The sequence below is a fragment of the Dendrobates tinctorius genome, unplaced genomic scaffold (assembly GCF_039654945.1).
Source record: "Dendrobates tinctorius isolate UK_male_01 unplaced genomic scaffold, ASM3965494v1 ptg000069l, whole genome shotgun sequence".
In the NCBI taxonomy this organism is placed as follows: Eukaryota; Metazoa; Chordata; class Amphibia; order Anura; family Dendrobatidae; genus Dendrobates; species Dendrobates tinctorius.
The window spans coordinates 6499596-6505596 of NW_027361737.1; the positions used below are offsets into that span (position 1 = coordinate 6499596).

General features: G+C 50.6%; 1 long non-coding RNA gene across 1 annotated transcript; it reads left to right on the plus strand.

Annotated features, from left to right (window-relative positions):
- Positions 1-979: 979 nt before the first annotated feature.
- Positions 980-3984, plus strand: LOC141095358 (uncharacterized). Its single transcript, XR_012233357.1, has 2 exons — positions 980-2116; positions 3289-3984. It is a non-coding gene; the product is annotated as an uncharacterized lncRNA (long non-coding RNA).
- The last annotated feature ends 2017 nt before the right edge of the window (positions 3985-6001 follow it).

Genomic DNA, 6001 nt, shown 5'->3' on the forward strand with positions numbered 1-6001 from the left:
AACGTTTTGGTATACTCTGGTCTAATTCGCTATCTCTCAGATAACTCTCTTCTTAACCTTTTACAATCCAGTTTCTGCTCTTTACACTCTATTGAAACTGCCCTTACTAAAGTCTCTAATGATCTACTAACAGCTAAATTTAATGGTCACTACTCCCTGCTGATTCTCCAGCATCTCTTTGCAGCACTCAGCACTGTGGATCATCAGCTCCTCACTATGCTCCGCTCTATCCAACTCAAGGATACTACTCTATCTTGGTTCTACTTCTCTGACCGCTCCTTCACTGTATGTTTTGCTGGCTCCTCTTCCTCTTACTGTTGGAGTTACTTAGGACTTAGTTCTAGGTACATTCCTCTTCTCCTTATATACTGCTCCTATTGGACAAACCATCAGCAGATTCTGTTTTCAATACCATCTATCATTATTATTTATTTATATAGCGCCATTAATTCCATGGTTCTGTACATGAGAAGGGCGGTTACATACAAAGTTATAGATATTGTTAACAGTAAACAAATTTACAATGACAGACTGGTACAGAGGGGAGGGGACCCTGTCCTTGCGGACTTACATTCTACGGGATAGTGGGGAAGAGACAGAAGGTCGGGGGTGCAGCAGCTCTGGTGGTGATGAGGCGGCAGCTCAGGCAGTGGTGAGGCGGCAGAATGGTCATTGCAGGCTGTAAGCTTTCCTGAAAAGATGGGTTTTCAGGTTCCGTTTGAAGGATCCGAGGGTGTTGGATAATCGGATGTGATGAGGCATGGCATTCCAGAGGATAGGGTATATTCGGGAGAAATCTTGGAGGTGGTTGTGTGAGGAACTAATAAGTGGGGAGGAGAGTAGGAGGTCTTGGGAGGATCGAAGATTACGTGAGGGAAGATATTGAGAGATTAGTTCAGAGGTGTAGGGAGGGGATAGGTTGTGGATGGCTTTGTAGGTCAGTGTTAGTAGTTTGAACTGGATTCGTTGGGGAATTGGGAGCCAATGGAGGGAATTGCAGAGGGGGAGACAGGCGAGTAGCGAGGAGAGAGATGGATTAGTCGGGCAGCAGAATAGAGGACAGACTGGAGTAGTGCAAGAGAGTTAGCAGGGAGGCCACAGAGGAGAGTGTTGCAGTAGTCAAGGCGGGAGATGATGAGGGCATGTACAAGAGTTTTAGTAGAATGAGGACTGAGGAAGGGACGGATTCTGGAAATATTTTTGTGTTGGAGGCGACAGGAGGTGGCAAGAGTTTGGACGCGTGGTTTGAAGGACAGGACAGAGTCGAGAGTTACTCCGAGGCAGCAGATTTCAGGTGCGGGAGAGAGCGTGATGCCGTTTACCATAATAGATAGATCGGGTACGATAGATACGTGAGATGGAGGAAAGATAATGCGTTCAGTTTTGTCTACGTTGAGTTTTAGGAAGCGAGAGGTGAAAAAGGAGGATATGGCTGATAGATACTCCGGGATTCTGGACAGCAGAGAGGTGACATCTGGGCCAGAGAGGTAGATCTGAGTGTCATCTGTGTAATGTCCGCCATGTCTGTCATGTCTGCCCTGTCTGTTTTCTCTCAAGAACTCCTGAAGCGATGTGCATGCGCATATCTTGTCTGCTATCCTGCTCGTTCCCTAGAGCAGTGTGCACACTCACCTCATGTCTGAGCTGCAGGATGCCTGCATTTCTGCTCTTTCTTTTGTGATCTTCTCGTCATGTCTAGAATCTCTGATCAGGTGTCCCTGTCTGGATCCTGCACTGTCTGGTTCTGCAATCATCTCTTCATGTCTGGAACGCTGATCATGTGACCTTTCCTAGGATCCTGCACTGTCTGGTTTGGTAATCATCTCGTCATGTCTAGAACTCTGATCATGTGACCTGTCTAGGTTTCAGCACTGATTCTGCAGTCATCTCATAATGTCTGGAACGCTGATCATGTGACCTTTCCTAGGATCCTGCACTGTCTGGTTTGGTAATCATCTCGTCATGTCTAGAACTCTGATCATGTGACCTGTCTAGGTTTCAGCACTGATTCTGCAGTCGTCTCGTCATGTCTGGAACTCTGATCATGTGACTACACTCTGTTATCCTGTGGATCTGAACCCGGAAATGCTCCCCTGGTCCTGACCTGGAAGAGGAGGTGCTATGCCCTATATCAGGCTGCCCCTTCCTATGCTCAGGGCCTGAGTATTGTGTTGTGTCCCTGCATGGCTGCTTGGTCTGTGGTGCGCTCCCTCTATTCTGTGCCCTTGCACTCTGTCGTGCGTCTCTGCACACGCTCCGTGCTCGTATTCTGTCCCTTGTCTTGTCTTGTCTAGTGTTTGTCCTTCGTGCCATGTTTTGTCCCTGCTCTGCTTTGCCTTGTAGTCCTTGTTTGCTCTGATTCTGTTTCGTGTTTTTGTCCTTGTTTCATGTCTCGCTCTGCTTTGTGGCTTCAGGTACCCTGCCTCTGTACCATGTCCCTGACGTGTCTCCTCACATGTGCAGGCCTCCGCTCTGAACCTCTCCTTGACGTGTCTCCTTACACGTGCAGGCCTCCATCTCTACCCTGCCCTGACATGTCTCCCTACACATGCAGGCCTCTGTCTGTGTCCCTGTCGTGTTTCTACATGTGCAGGCCTCACTTTGTACCTTGTCTAGTCCCAAGGTCCTCCCTTGGCCCGGCTCTGGGCTTCGGCCTACGCTCTGCTGCTAGACTGTCCCTGGCGTGTCTCTACACGTGCAGACCTCCGCTCTGAATATCTCCCTGGCGTGTCTCTACACGTGCCGGCCTCGCTCTGTACCTTGTCTAGTCCCAAGGCCCTGCCTTGGCCCGGCTCTGGGCTTCGGCCTACGCTCCGCTGCTAGACTGTCCCTGTCCCTGGCATGCCCTCCGCATGCGCAGGTCTCTGCCTCGTTCTTTGTCTTGTCCCTGTTGTTTTGTGCGCTCTTGCACATTTCGTACTAGGCTTTGCCATGCTGTCTTGCATGTGGCTCTGTCCTTTACCCTTTGCCTAGCGCTGCCTTGTGGCTCCGTGCACGTGCCTGGTCGCCTGTGCCTGCCTGGTGTGCCTCTGCCTTGCCGCCTCTAGCCGTGCTCGCCTGTGAGCCCCAGACGTGCCCAGTCCAGTGCTATAGTGGTCTGGCTGCATGGCCCCGCAGCGGTGCCGCCTCTAGTCGTGCCCGCTTGCAACTGCCATCGTCGGTACCACCTGCCGATGCTCCCAGCCGTGGTCTCTGTGCTCTCTTGCACTCACGCTGGTTCTCGCACTGTGCCTTTTCATGCTATTCTTGCACAAAGCCTTTGTCTCTTTTGCTCTTCTCTGACCCTAGTTTGCCTGCCGGATTCTATAACCTGCCGACCGCTGCCAGAGGTCCGGACCTAGATGACTGCGGCCTGATGTCCGGAGCTAATGTCCGTAGCCAGATACCTGGACCCTGTCGGTCGATGCCAGCATTTGGATTCCGATGCCACCGTACTCTGTGCCTCTCCCTGGATGCCCCTTGGCATGCGCAGGCCACCGTCCAGTGAACCTGACCCGTCCCTGGCATGCCCCTTGGCATGCGCAGGCCACTGTCCTGTGAACCTGACCCGTCCCTGGCATGCCCCTCAGCATGCGCAGGTCTCTGTCCTGTGAACCTGATCCTGGCGTGTCCGTTGACATGCACCATGTCACTAACTCTATCTTGTTTCCTTGCATGGAACCCTGGCTGACTTCTGGATGTACAGATCCTGCCGATCATCCTCTGAGCTACAGACCCTGATGCCCTGGTTGATCGTGGACTGTTGTCCGGAGTCCGATGTCCGCGTACCATCTGCTCATTCCATGCTTGGACCTCAGCGTGCCATTACACGCACCCTGTTCCACGAACTCTGTGTGTTCATGTTTGCTCCTGTTGCACCCTGAAGAGTTCCTCCAGTCTTGGACCTCGGCGTGCTCTTGCATGCACCTTGCCTTATGTTCTGTGTGTCCACGTTTTGCACCTGTTGTACCTGAAGTCTTCCTTAATGAAGTTTCTTTGAATTAACGACTTGTCTTGCCTTGTCTTGTTTCCCTGAGCCGGCCATCTGGTCCAGCTGCCGTGGCGGCTCACCCCCTTGGTCTTGCCCCTGACACTCCCTGTATAGGGGGTGGTTCTCATTAGGTCAGCTCGCCCTAGGTGGGTGGGTGCCACGGCCCAGAGGGTCCACTCATTCAAAGAAGAAACGACTCAGCGTAAGCTGACGCTCGTCACAATCTGCATACAGGTGGTACTGGAAGCCATGGGACTTTATGAGTTGTCCTAGGCCAAGAGTATAGATGGAAAAAAGTAGGGGCCCCAGGACAGAACAGAGCCTTGGGGGACTCCAACAGAGAGGGGGCGGGATGAGGAGAGAGTGTGGGAGTGGGAAACGCTGAATGTGCGGTCAGAAAGGTATGCGGAAATCCAGGACATGGCAAGGTCTTTGATGCCAGGGGAAGAAAGAATCTGTAGCACTAGACAGTGGTCAATTGTGTCAAAGGCAGAGGACAGGTCAAGAAGAAGGAGGATGAAGAACTGTCTGTTAGCTTTGGCTGTGAGTGTCATTTTGGTCATGGCAGTTTCTGTGGCGTGGTGGGGGCTGAAGACAGATTGCAGGATGTCAAGGAGCGTTAGATGAGAGGTGGGAGGAAAGTTAAGCATGGACATGCTGTTCAAGGAGTTTGGAAGCAAACGGGAGCAGTGATATGGGGCGATAGCTGGGCATAGCAGTTGGGTCAAGGTTTGATTTTTTGAGGATGGGTGTTTTGGTGTCATGTTTGAAGGCAGAGGGGAAGGTACCAGAAGTTAGGGATAGGTTGAAGAGATGGGTTAGGGCTGGAATGATCATGTTAGTGAGGTTGGAGAACAGGTGGGAAGGGATGGGGTTAAGTGCACAGGTGGTGAGGCGTGATTTGGAAAGGAGATGAGTAAGCTCTCCTTCAGTGATGTTGGAGAGGGAGGTTATTAGGGAAAGGCAGAGGTCTGGTATGTGGAGTGGTTGGGGTGGTGGAACTGTAAAGGTTTGCCTTGTTTGGTGAATCTTGTTTTTGAAGTAGGTGGCAAAGTCTTCAGCAGAGATGAGGGGAGTTGGAGGTGGCAGTGGTGGGCGGAGGAGAGAGTTGAATGTGCTGAACAGTTGTTTTGGGTTGTGGGAAATGAAGATACAAGGTTTGTGAAATAGGTCTGTTTAGCAGAGGTGAGGGCTGATTTAAAGGCAAGTGTAGCTTGTTTGAAAGCAGTGAAGTCGTCTGACAGGCGTGTTTTCTTCCAACGCCGCTCCGCGACCCTGGATGCTGGTCGAAGTTTTTTGGTGAGGTTGTTGTGCCAGGGTTGCCTATTGGTTTGTCGCACTTTGTCATGCATGAGAGGAGCAACTGAGTCTATGGCTGATATGAGGGTGGCGTTGTAGAAAGCTGTGGCACTGCCCGTGTTGTGGAGTGAAGATATGGAGGACAGAGGTAGAAGAGAATCTGTGGATGTCAAGGTGTGCGAGGTTTCTGCGAGGATGTGCTAGTGGCTGGACATGGGGGGCAGGTGAGAAGCTATATATCTATATACTGATGACACACAATTATGCACATCATCTCCTGACATCATTCCCGTATTACTACAAAATAACAGTGATTATCTTTCTGCTGCCTCTAACATCGTGTCTTCTCTCTACCCAAAACGGATTCTGTCAAAAACTGAGCTTCTTGTGTTTCCTCCATCTACTACCTGCGGTTCTACCATTATTCCTCTGCATCAAGCCTTGGAGTCGTATTTGAATCAGATATTTCCTTCACTGCCCACATCTGATCACTTTCTCCCTCATGTCACCTGCAACTTAAAAACATCTCAAGAATTCAACCTTTCCTTACTTTTGGCTCTGCCGATACTCTTACTGTTGGTCTTATTCATAAGACTATTGTAACGCTCTACTAATCGGTCTCCTTCTTACTAAACTCTCCCCTCTCCAATCTATCCTGAATGCAGAAGCCAGGATCATATTATTTTCCAACCACTAGATGTCTGCACCTTGTTCCAATCATTGTACTGGTTT